General features: G+C 34.9%; 1 protein-coding gene across 3 annotated transcripts in view; it reads left to right on the top strand.

Annotated features, from left to right (window-relative positions):
• Nucleotides 1-13,587, top strand: part of LOC139705681 (serum response factor-binding protein 1-like) — a 72,006-nt gene that overhangs the window by 4,663 nt on the left and 53,756 nt on the right. The window contains exon 2 of one of the 3 annotated variants that reach the window (XM_071611842.1): nucleotides 9,336-9,446. The exons of the other annotated variants lie outside the window; for them this stretch is intronic. The gene's annotated coding sequence lies outside the window, so the exon portion shown is untranslated. The remainder of the gene's footprint in view (nucleotides 1-9,335; nucleotides 9,447-13,587) is intronic. 3 annotated transcript variants of the gene reach the window in all.

The following is a 13,587-nucleotide window of genomic DNA, read 5'->3' on the forward strand; positions in this document are numbered from 1 at the left end:
AGATTCTTAAAATACATATATTCTGGAAAAGTAAAAATTTACTTTTACCTTTTTATATCACTTTGTAGCATCACTTTGTACTGTATAATATAATTATTTATTGAATGTTTTGTCTTCCTCAGTACTTTATATGGATTTCAAAAAGAGAATATTTGGGGATGTGGTTGTAGCTCAGTGGTAAAGCATTTGCCTAGCATGTGTGAGGCACTGGGTTCGATTTTCAGCACCACATATAAATAAATAAAATAAAGGTCCATGGATAACTAAAAAATATATTTAAAAAAAAGAATATTTAACTGTTTTGTTATACCAACTTCCCTAACATCTAGTATAGGACTAATCTACAGGTAATATATGTTGGAAAAATTAAAATACGTCAGCACAATTAATATCGACTTAATGTTCAAATGAGGGGAAAATACTCTAAATGTTGACTTTTTTTCCCCCCTTAAGAACTAGAGAAGGAAGGATGCACAATCAAAAACAACAGTGCTATAGCATTTAATAAGTAAAGAATTTGCAAGCTAGATGGGATTAATTCTATTCATCTGTTTCTTTGGCCCATCTCAGAATTAGGCAGTGAAATGATTTGGTGTAGTATTTTAATTTCATAGGAGTATCACTGGCCTTTGTAGAAAACTGTCATTATTTTATTCTTTGATAGAAAATTACCAATATACTCACTAGAAAATTCCTTGCCATTTCTTATAGTAATTTTACTTTTATTAATGATTTTATTTGCTGTGATTTAAATTGCCTGAGGTCAACTGTACACCAGAAAATATTAAATGTAAAATTCGTGAAATAAATACTTTCTAAATTTTAAAAAGTTGCAAACTGTTATGAGTAGAGTGATGAAATTTTGTGCTGAATTGCCTAGGCTACATACTACCCCATGTGGCCCTTTTGGTCATTAGATTGTTACAGTTTCACACTGGGTGTTTTCAAATAACCCTTGTTTTACTAAATAGTAGCCATAAAGTTCAACATTTTTACATGTTGTTATAATTGTTCTACTTTATTATTAGTTATTTTCATATTCTCTTACTGGGTCTGATTTATAAATCAAAATGAATACAGACTTATCATAGGTAGCTACATGTAGAAGAAATATTGTCCACAGTTTCACAAATCCTCTGCAGGTCTTGGAACATATACCCCTTTAATGTGAGTGGAGGCATATGAACTTAGAAACTAAAATGACAAAAAAGAAAATGATGTTTGTGAAAGATAAGAATTTAAAGAACCCTTTTTATGTTTTTCTAAAGTTACAAAACTCGTATGTTGTAATTGGATACATAGCACTTTTAAAAAATTTATTCTGAAATAGTAAATGAGAGTCTATCCATAAGAAGAGAATCAGATTGTGCTTGGTTGTTAAATAATTCTGGTAAATTTGGCTAGGTGGCAGTACATGCTCAATAATGGTTAAGTTACAATTACTAAGTTTAGTTTTATATATATATATATATGGTTACTTATCAGAAATAAAAAGTATAATTCAACAATGTTATCAGTCCAAATGGCCAGATTAAAATCCTCTTCCTAAAACTATAATAAATTGTGTTAAATATGAAATACTTTAAACATGAAAAATATTAAAATAAATGCCCTTATAATCCAATTGCTGAATTTAGTAGTTATTAGTATTAAGCTGTCTTAATGTTTAATTCCACTCACCTTTTATACTTGAGAAATAATTATTATTCTTTTGGTGTATGTTTTAATCTATACATTTTATAATTTTGTAACAGTTATCTGTACTTAGTATACAGTACGGTGTACTTTCAAACTTTATGTGATAATTGTCCTACATAAATGTGGTATCATGTACATCATTCTGTAAGTTTCTTTTTTCACAAAACACATTATTTTTAAAGTTTATACATGACAATACATGCAGATTTCTAGCATTAACTTAAAATACTATTTTGCTGTATGCTTTTATGTAATATTTTATCTCTTAGGGCAACATTTTTAAGAATATTACAGTGAAAAATCCTGCTAACCTTTTCCTATAGTTGGATGTATGTCTTCTAGATAGATTAATAGAAGTAGGATTTTTGCTAAGTATTGCCAAATTTTCCATTAGGTGGAAAATATAGTTTGCATTTCTACCAGCAATGCATGACAGTGACTATTTCCTCACAGCCTCATAAACAATATGCGTTGCCATTAAAAAAAAAAAAAAAATTGCCAGTCTGATACATGAGTAATGGGTAACCAGAAGTTTTAATGCATTCTAATACACATAGCTATAATCAGATTTTCCTAACTAACATGAGTTTTTGTTACAGGTTAACCAAATACATAATGTAGTTAGTACATCACCAGTAGTAGCTTACCTGTTGATTGGCTAGCAAATGGCAAGCCGAGAGACAGTGCAAAGGACTTAAATTTGCATATGGACCAATCTGCTGACAACTTCATATGTTAGAAACTCAGTATCATTGTCACTCCAAAATTAACACTCATTCTCTCAAAAGCATATTTACAGTAAACTTAAGCTTATGAGACTCTGTAAATGAGAAAGCTAATTTATTTTTAAAAAATATCTAATGAAAATAGTAATACATTGTAAAACATTATTTTCCTGACTACAGAACATCATCAGCTGGATGTGCTTGTTGAAGTGTAGAACTACACTACAGAAGGGGGTTTTGGTGCATGATTAAGCCATGATGCAACTATTCTACTAACTGAGTTACTACATGACATATTGGATTTTTTTAAGCCTCATAACTAGAGAATTCTTTGGAATTTCCTTGAGTTCGGCATTGCCATGTTTTGACTCTTCATAGTTCCTTTTCTTGCATTTCAATTCACTTTTTATTTTTGCTTTTAGTATCAGGGATTGAACTCATAGGTTCAGAGCTACATCCCCAGACTTTTATTTTATTTTATGTATTTTTTAATGATACAGAATCTCCCTAAATTGCTGAGGCAGACCTCAAACTTTGGATCTTAAGCCTAATGCGTCAGCTTCCCAAATCACTGGGATCACAGGCAAGCACCACCATGCCCAACTTTGAATTGACTTTTTAAATTAAAAAGTCAATTAATTAAGTAAAAATTAATTAAGTTTTTAATTCTAATTTGTTATATATGACAGAGGAATGCATTACAATTCATATTACAGTTCATATTAGAGCATAATTTTTCATATCTCTGGTTGTTTTTACAAAGTATATTCACACCATTTGTGTCTTCATACATGTACTTTGGATAATGATGTCCATCTCATCCCACCATCATTTCTAACCCCATGCCCCCTGCATTCCCCCAAACTTCTTAGCCCTATCTAGAGTTTGTTTATTCCTCTCATGCTCCTCCTCCCTACCCCACTATGAATCAGCCTTCTAATATCAGAGAAAACATTTGGCATTTGGGTTTTTGGAATTGGCTAAGGTCTCTTACTATTATCTTATCCAACTCCATCCATTTACCTGCAAATGCCATGATTATATTCTCTTTTTTTGCTCAGTAATATTCCATTGTGTACATATACCACATTTTTTTAATCCATTAATCTACTTAAGGGCATCTAGGTTGGTTCCATTATTTAGCTATTGTGAATTGTTCTGCTATAAACATTGATGTCATGATTGTGTCCCTGTAGTATGCTGTTTTTAAGTCTTTGGGGTATAGAATAAGGAGAGGGATAGCTGGATCAAACCGTGGTTCCATTTCCGGTTTTCCAACGAATCTCCATATTGCTTTCCATATTGGCTGCACCAATTTACAGTCCCACCAGCAATGTATGAGTGTGCCTTTTCCCCCACATCCTCGCCAACACTTATTGTTTATATTCTTAATAGCTGCCATTCTGAATGGAGTGAAATGAAATCTTAGAGTAGTTTTGATTTGCATTTCTCTAATTGCTAGAGATGATGAACATTTTTTTGCTATATTTGTTAATTGACTGTATATTATCTTCTGAGAAGTGTCTGCTCAGGTCCCTGGCCTATTTATTGATTGGATTATTTGGGTTTTTGGTGTTTAGCTTTTTAATTTTTTTTTATCTCTAGAGGTTGGTGCTCTATCTGATGTGTGAGGGGTAAAAATTTGCTCCCAAGTTGTATGCGCTGTGTTCACCTCACTGATTGTTTCATTTTCTGAGAGGAAACTTTTGAGTTTGAATCCATCCCATTTATTGATTCTTGATTTTAATTCTTGCAGCAGAGGAGTCTTTTTAAGGAACTTGGGGCCTAATCCCACATGATGGAGATTGGGGCCTACTTTTTCTTCTATTACACGCAGATTTTCTGGTTTAATTCCTAGGTCCTTGATCCACTTTGAGTTGAATTTTGTGCATGGTGAGAGATAGGGGTTTAATTTCATTGTGTTGCATATGGATTTACAGTTTTCCCAGCGCCATTTGTTGAAGATGCTGTCTTTTTTCCAATGTATATTTTTGGTTCCTTTATCTAGTATAAGATGATTGTAATTATGTGGGTTAATCTCTGTGTCCTCTTTTCTGTACCATTGGTCTACCAGTTTGTTTTGATGCCAATACTACGCTTTTTTTGATATTGCTGTGTAGTATAGTTTAAGGTCTGCTATACTGAGATGCCATCTGCTTCACTCTCCTTGCTAAGGATTGCTTTAGCTGTTCTCGGTCTCTTATTTTTCCAGATGAATTTTATGATTGCTTTTTCTATTTCTATGAGGAATGTCATTGGGATTTTGAGTGGACTTTCATTAAATTTGTATAGTGCATTAAATTTGTATAGTGCTGTAGTATGGTCATTTTGACAATATTAATTCTCCCTATGTAAGAGCAAGGTAAATCTTTCCATCTTCTAAGGTCTTCTTTAATTTCTTTAGGGCTCTGAAAACATTGTATAGGTCTTTCACCTCTTTCATTAAATTGATTCCCAAGTATTTTATTTTATTTATTTATTTATTTATTTTTTTTTTTGGAGGCTATTGTAGGGTAGTTTTCCTCATTTCCCTGTCAGAGGATTTGTCACTGATATACAGAAATGCCTTTGATTTATGGTGTTGATTTTATATCCTGCTAATTTGCTGAATTCATTTACTAGTTATAGAAGTTTTCTGGTGGCACTTTTTGGGTCTTCTAGGTATAGAATCATATCATCTACAAATAGTGCCAATTTGAGTTCTTTCCTATCTGTGTCCCTTTAATTTCTTTTGTCTAATTGCTCTCGGCAATGTTTCAAGAACTATGTTAAATAGAAGTGGTAAAAGAGGGCATTCCTGTCTTGTTCCAGTTTTTAGAAGGAGTGCCTTCAATTTTTCTCCATTTAAAATGGGAATGTTGGCCTGGGGCTTAGCACAGATAGCCTTTATTTACTATGTTGAAATATGTTTCTGTTATCCCTAATCTTTCTAGTGTTTTGAATATGAAGGGGTACTTTATTTGGTTGAATGCTTTTTAATGATCATATGATTCTTATCTTTGAGTTTATTGATGTGATGAATTACATTTATTGATTTCCATGTGTTGAACCAACCTTGCATCCCTGGGATGAATACTACTTGATAATGGTACACTATCTTTTTGATAATGTTTTATATTTGATTTGCCAGAATTTTACTGAGAATGTTCTTTAGAGATATGGATCTTCTTCCAGCATCTTTTAGCTTTCAGGGTCTGAAGTTTTCATTCTTTGAAGTATCTTTGCCAGGTTTTGGAATCATGGTGATATTGGCCTCATGGTATGGATTTGGAAGTGCTCCCTCTTTTTTCTATTTCCTGAAATTAAATTGAAGAGTATTGGTGTTAGTTCTTCTTTAAAGGTCTTGTAGAACTTGGCTGTGTATCCATCCAGTCCTGGGCTTTTCTTGGTTGGCAGGCTTCGGATGGTGGTTTCTATATCATCACTTGATATTGGTCTGTTTAAATTGTGTATATCATACTGATTCAGTTTGGGAAATCATATGACTTAAGAAATTTGTCAGTGCCTTCAATATTTTCTATTTTATTGGAGTACAAGTTTTCAGAATTATTTCTGATTATCTTCTGTATTTCTGAAGTGTCTGTCATGATATTACCTTTTTCATCACATGTTAGTAATTTGAGTTTTATCTCTCCTTATCTTCGTTAGCGTAGGTAAGGATCTGTCAAGTTTATTTATTGTTTTCAAAGAACCAACTTTTTGTCCTTTTTTTCATTTGTTTCAATTTCATTGATTTTTAGCTCCAATTTTAATTATTTTCTGCCTTTTGATGTTGATTTTTTTTTTCTTTTTCTAGGACTTTGAGATGTAATGTTAAGTAACTTTTTCTTCTTTTAAGGAATGAACTCCATGCAATGAACTCTCCTGTTAGTACTACCTTCATAGTGTCCCAGAGATTTCAATATGTTGTATCTGTGTTCTCATTCACCTCTAAAAATTTTTAAATCTCCTCCTGGATGTCTTTTGCAACTCATTGTTCATTTAGTAGCATATTATTTAGTCTGCAGGTGTTGAGTAGCTTTTATTTTTTTATTTATCGTTGATTTCTAATTTTATTCCATTATGATCTGTTAAAATGCAGGGTAGTATCTCTACATTTTTATATTTGCTAAGAGTTCTTTGTGGCATATGGTCTATTTTAGAGAAGAATCCATGTGCTGCTGAGAAGAAAACATATTTTCTTGTTGAAGGATGAAATATTCTATCTATGTCATTGAAGTCTAAGTTATTGATTGTATTGTTTAGTCCTGTAGTTTCTTTGTTCAGCTTTTGTTTGGAAGATCCATCCAGTGGTGAGAGAGGTGTGTTAAAGTCACCCAAGAATATTGTGTTGTGGTCAATTTGACTGTTGAACTTGTAGAATTTGTTTGATGAACATAGATGCTCCATTATTTGGGGCATAAATATTTATAATTGTTATGTCTTGTTGGTGTATGGTTCCCTTGAGCAGTATGAAATATCCTTCTTTATCCCTTTTGATTAACTTTAGCTTGAAGTCTACTTTATTTCATATGAGGATGAAAACCCCTGTTTGCTTCCACACAGCATGTGAGTGTTATGATTTTTCCCAGCCTTTCACCTTCAGTCAGTGGATGTGTTTTCCTATCACATGAGTCTCCTGGAGGCAGCATATTGTTGGTTCTTTTTTTTTTAATCTAGTGTGCTATGTCTTTTGATTGGTGAGTTTAAGCCATTGACATTCAAGGTTATTATTGAGACATGATTTGTATTCCCCACTGTTTTTGTTTACTCTTGTTATTTAACTTGACTTGGTTTCTCCTTTGATTATTATTATTATTTTTTAAGTATAATACCTTCCTCTGCTGATTTTCATTGTTGTTTTTCGTTTCCTCTTCATGGGATATTTTGCCAAGGGTATTTTGTAGTGCTGGTTTTCTAGCTGTAAATTCTTTTAATTTTTGTTTATCATGGAAGGTTTTTATTTCATCATCAAATCTAAAGCTTAATTTTGCTGGATGAAGATTGTTGGTTGGCATCCATTTTCTTTCAGAGCTTGATAGATGTTGCTCCAGGATCTTCTGGCTTTCAGGGTCTGGGTTAAAAGATCTGCAGTTACCCTAATTGGTTTCCCCCTGTATGTAATCTGATTCTTTTTTCTTGTGGCTTTTAATATTCTCTCTTTATTCTTTATTGGGCATTTTCATTATAATGTGCCTCAGTGTGAATCTGTTGGGATTTTGTACATTTGGTGTCCTGTAAAGGTGCTTGAATTTGGTTTTCCAATTCATTCTTTATGTTTGGAAAGTTTTCTGATATTTTTTCTTTGAATAGACTGTTCATTCTTTTGGTTTGGAACTCTATGCCTTTCCTCTAGCCCAGTAACTCTTAAATGTGGTCTTTTTATGCTATCCCATATTTCTTGAATGTTCTGCTCATGGTTTTTTTACCGTTTTCACTGTGTGGTCTACATTCTTTTCAAGATTATATATTTTGTCTTCATTATATCCTGTCTTCTGGGTGGTCTACTCTATTGGTGATGCCTTCAATTGTTTCTTTCATTTCAAGGATTTTTATTTTTTGTTTGTTTGTTTAAGAACCTCTATCTCCCTACTGAAGTAATCTTTTGCTTCTTGTATTTGTTTATGATGCTCTTTGTTGAAATGATTTTTTGCTACCTGTATTTGCTCTCTTATATCATCCTTTAATTCACAGAACATTTTAATCATGTACATCCTGAACTCCTCTATCATCTCTTCTGCTGTGATAACCATGGATTCTAATAATGTGGTATCTTGATTTGTTTGGGGCACTTTCTTCACTTGTCTTTTCATGTTGCTCATATGTCTTTCCTTCTAGTGCTGTGGATCCAAGGCATCATTTTTACCCTATAGGCTTATAGTGCTCCTGTAGGGTTCCAATACCTCTCTTTTGTGGGGAAGGACAATGTTAACAGATCCAATATAAACAATTACCACCTATAAACAATTAATTGCTATTTAGACATTTACAATTTGGTCACAGTGTACAGAAATGTTGAATTTGATTATTATCTATAATATAATCAGTAGGTTTGTAAAAGGGTTTACAGTTTCTGAAGGTGGACAATAACTGGGGGTGAGGTGTAGGATGATATGCTGAGGAGGCAGGATGTGAGATATAGAGTTAGTATATCTTAGGAAGTGTGAAAGAGAAATCTAATGAAGAGAGTTAGTAGCAGGAGAATAGACAGGATGTAATTTTGGGTAGACAAGTATGTTGGAAGACAGTAGAGTAAATAAAACAAACACATATATGTAATAAGAAATAAAAGATGTTAAAATAGTAAAAATTAGAGGGAAAATGAAAGAAGAGGAAAAAAAAAAACAGCATATACAACACAACTATAATATGCTATTCAGATGTCCCAGTCCTCAAATCCTAATTCATGCAAAGTACTTGGTTTCACCTATGTTGGAGATGTGATGGCGGGAAAATAGAGGGGAGAAGAAAAAGAGAAGGAAAAAAAATCTCAAAGGAAGAAACCAGGATTGTTACTGTTTGCATTGGAAATCAGTATCTGTCCTGCTTCCCTTCTCATCCAATAGGTGTGTTGTCTGTTGTTATCTGGTATCTCCACCCTCAAGGATGGTAAAGGTAACCAGGGTGGGAAGGTTAGTCCTGGTGCAGGGCACCTGGAAGTAAGGTGTAGCACCTGCGAGTCCCTGTAGGGAGACTGCACCTCAAGTGTCACTTTTTGGGTCCGCTCATATGACTTGAGTGCCCAGTCTTATCTCCCTATCTTGCCTGAATATTTCCCAGTTCCTGATATCTCTGTTACCTCCAAACTGTTGCACTCTCTCCCTCTCCCTTACTAGTTCCCAATTAAGGGACCTCTCTCACCTGGGCTCTCGTGGGCGGCACCCTGGTAGCACTATGCACCTGTCCCACCGAGAGCTGTTTTGTTTTGGGCAGTCACTGTGCTGGGTCTCTAGGAAGAGGAGGATTTGGAAACCTGGCCAGCTGGAGTTCCAATCTGGGAGCTGCCCCTACCAGAGATGGCGAGGAAGGTGACCAAAGATAGAGGTGAGCCATTTCCAGCGCCAGGGTATCAGTTTGGGTGTGGGGAGTCAGCTGATGGCATTGTCCAATGTGTTCAGAGATGAGCTTTGTTGTGTGCAGTGTTACTGCTTTGGGCTGTCTTCAGAGCTTGTAGGATGTCCCCAGGTGCAGGCAGACTACTACCGTACTATAGGGGAATATGGCAGGAGCTGCCGAATTACAAGATGGAGGCAACCAGAGGAGCCCCACGTTTGTAGATGGGGGTTCACAGGGGAGTGGCAGCGTTCCTGTGGGTGGGTAGGGACTGTGTGTCCTGTGAGGGAGTGGAGCAGCCTCTGGGAGTTCTGTGCAGGTGCTGATGCAGTGATCCTGCTAAGGCCCTTGCCAGCCCTACGTGGGCTAATAGTCGGGAGCTGGGCTTCGGAGCCTGGGTCGTGCTCTAATGCCGAGGCCTGGAGCCCTGCATGGGGGCACAGCACTGGTGATTTCTGCGCCAGAGCAGCTGTGTAGGGGTCCTCTATCTCAGAGCAGCAGTATTCCCACTAGTTGAGATCCAGGTCATGGAGCGACTGCCTCCCTCTGGCCCGCCATCTTGGATTAATTGACTTTTTATTCTGCTCATGTGGTCATTTCCCAGCAGGCATATTAAAGTTTCCACTTTGTTTATGATCATATTTTTGTACTGTTTAACCAAAAATTGATCCAGGCTACCCTAATTTTAGGTTTTACCAGATTAGCTCTGAGGGCATCTATATGCGTAAGTTCCAAGTGCTATATCACCATTAGCAATGTACATTCTGTAATGTAAGTTTTAAGTAATTTTCTTCTGAGCTGATAGATTATCTAAAGTGCATGCTCTTGTTGTTGGACATTCCTCAGTGCAATTTATCAGTCTTGGTGATAGCCTACAGATTTTTTTCTTCTTTGTCTCTCTCTAAACACTTACCTTTCATTTTTCTTTGATTTTGTTTTTTTTCTTTACAGCATATTTCATTTCCATCACTATGTCTCTATTTTCTCCTTGCTCATTTTATTCCTTTTTCCTTTCCAAACAACACCGTAATTTTTTCATCATTCTAACAGATACCTCTGCTTGCTTTTGGCCAGAGAATTTGCCAAGTGTGCTGCTCTTAAGCAGTGTACTGGCCTTCTGGCACGGTTGGGTATTCTAGGCGTGCCTGCTGACTTCTGGGTTCTGTCAACCAACTTCATAGTTCCTAGGTGATAAATAAGTTGGCAAGCTTTAAAAGCCTAACTCAAAAGGCCGTTACTCATCAGTTTTGCTAAAGTAAAGCTGCATTTGGAGTGGGCACTTGTAAAAGAAATAAAACTTTGATTCCGTTTTTATATAAAGTAAATATACTTATTTCTTATACACTAAACTTTGCAAATTTCTCTACAAGAATACAAGTACTGAGAAAGTGAGGTTAGGAAACTTTTTTTTTTTTTTTTGTGATGTATTGGCATGAAACTACATATATTAAGCATTCTCATTGCTTTTAGAATTTCCTTATCTAGAAATGACAAACATAGTACTTCTTAAATTGGAATTTTAAAATTGGAGACTAGCTTTCCCATGACTGGAATGTAACCAAGGATCAACTCTGCAACTGCAGTTTTCAGAGTTTGGTTAACAGTAGTTAGTAAACGACATATCATCATCTTAACCACCTCCAAAATTCAGCAGTTAGAAACATTTTTTACTATGTTTTAACACATAACTATCACTTATTAATTTATTTTATAGATGACATTTTTTAAAAAGAATATTAAAAACTCTTGTAGTTCACCTTAGGAAATGCAGCATTTCTTTGATTCATTTAAACCTTGTCTAAAATGCTTTTCATTTATGTAAAATGTGATTTTTTTTAACTAAATAGATCTAACGTTGAAAAAACATTTCCCGCATATATTTAAGGGAAAGCAAGTCTGATTAACAGTGTGTTCTTTTAATATATTATGTATTTGAAACAGTAAATGACAGATGAGTATTTTATTTAACAAATATTATTGAACATACATTATATGCCATACGCTATTTTAAGTATTAAGATGCATTGTTGAATTAAACCAGATACTTGACTTTCATGGAATATATAATCTGAGAGGTGAAGACACATTAAACATAATAAGATTAAAAGAAAAATATTAAGGGTCATGGTAAGTTCTAGGGGTCTGGGTATTCCTAAGTTCTGTTATGGGGAATTTTTTACCCTCTCAGGGGAGCCAGAAAAGTGCCCTCAAAAATGACATGTTAGGACAGATCATGATAAACAGATGTTAAACTAATCTAGAAAGAGATCTTTCCTCCTCTTGAGGAAAGGGTAGATGTAAAAGCTTTGTGGTAATGTGAGCATGATGTGGACAAGGAACTAAAAGAATACCCTTATGTCCATGCTAAGATCAATTGGAAACTACTGAAGAGAGTTTCAAGTGTGACATATCTATGTTAATTAATTTTATTCTGACTATATTATGTATAAGTGACCGGAGAAGGGCAAGAATTGGTGTACAGTAACTCAGATAAGATTGCCAAGAGGCCAAATATGGAAAAAAACCAAAAAGGTGGTACAATTTGGAAGATCATTAGGAGATAAAATAAATAGGACTTAATTGTAGATTCTTTGTGCAGAGTTTGGGAAGGATACCTATAATGAACCTTAGGTTTATCATTAAAAGGGTTTCCTGGCTGGGCTCCATGGTACATGCCTATAATCCCAGCAGCTTGAAAGGCTAAGGCAGGAGGATCATGAGTTCAAAGCCATCCTCAGTAAAAGGGAGTAACTCAGTGAGACCCTGTCTCTAAATAAAATACAAAATAGGGCTAGGGATATGGCTCAGTGGTTGAGCGCCCCTGAGTTCAATCCCTGGTACCAAAAAAAAAAAAAAAAAAGCAGGGGAGATTTCTATCTCTGAAATAATGAAAGACCATGAACGGATCCAGTTAAGGATAAAGACATGGGCTTCATTGTGAATTTCAGCTGATTTGGGAATGCTCAAAAAAGAAGTGTCAAGCAAGCCAGTTGCACATTTGGGTTTGGAGCTAAATGGGGAGATTATATCTGAAGGTAAAAATTTTGGCATCACCTTTGTAGCAAATTAAACCAATATTCAGATGTAGAATCACATGTTAATGGCATGAAAAAAAAAAAGGAATTGGTCTAGAACTGTCCCTTGAAGTTATTAACATTTCATAGTTGGGTAGAACTGGTTAAGTCTTCAAAGAAGACCAAGGTGGTATGGCTAGACAGGAAGGAGGAAAACCAGAAGAGATTTCTGTCATGGAAACCAAGAGGAGAATATTCCAAAGAAGGAGGAAGTGGCCAAGAATATCAAATACTTTTGAGATTTCAAGAGAAATGGAGTCTAAAAAATCCCTGTTGGATTTTAGGATTTTTGCAAGTGTCCTAAACGGACTGAGGAGAATAAATATCATACTGAACTTGTGTGGCTTTCAGAAATGGAATTGGTGAGTTTGGACATTTCCTAGAAGCTTAACTCTACTAGCAATTAGAGAAAGGGTGGTCCTGGTGAACTAGGCACTGAGAAGTCTTTGTCTTATTAAAGGGGCAGTCCTTCAGTAGTTCTTTTTTGATGAAAATGATGCAGTCAACTTTAAAAAACAAAAACAAAAAAACATTAGAATACAAATCCACTGAGAGGAGAAGAATGGCAGTGCTAGAGTAGATCAATAATCCCTAGAATAAAGGTTCTAGGAGGACAGAAGAGGATAGTCTCCAGAAGTAGTTAAAAGTTTAACCTCACATATGTTTTGGGCTTATATTGTAACTTGACTAATAAAGGAGAGTGGTAATATAAGTAAGTGCTTATTCATAGTAATAGAAAGATGATGATTTCCAAATGATGTTTATTTTCTCTGAACTTGAAAGAGGAGAGCAAAGAGACCAGAGGTTTTAGGAGAGAGGTTTAAAACAGAAAATATTTAAAATAGTTTTATAGTGAACTGACCAGAAAAAAAAAATTCAATGAGATAAGTAGGAAAGATAAAGGTCAATTTGAGGTTAGTTATGATAAATTTGTGGTAGATAGAATGGTGCATGTGAGGTCATGAAGAACTCAGAATGTTGTTTTCATTCAAGATTTATTTGCCAGGGAAACAAAAGTTTAAGGTATTGGCAAATGTATGTAGATCATTTACCTAGAT

This window comes from Marmota flaviventris, chromosome 5 (assembly GCF_047511675.1).
Source record: "Marmota flaviventris isolate mMarFla1 chromosome 5, mMarFla1.hap1, whole genome shotgun sequence".
Taxonomy (NCBI): Eukaryota; Metazoa; Chordata; class Mammalia; order Rodentia; family Sciuridae; genus Marmota; species Marmota flaviventris.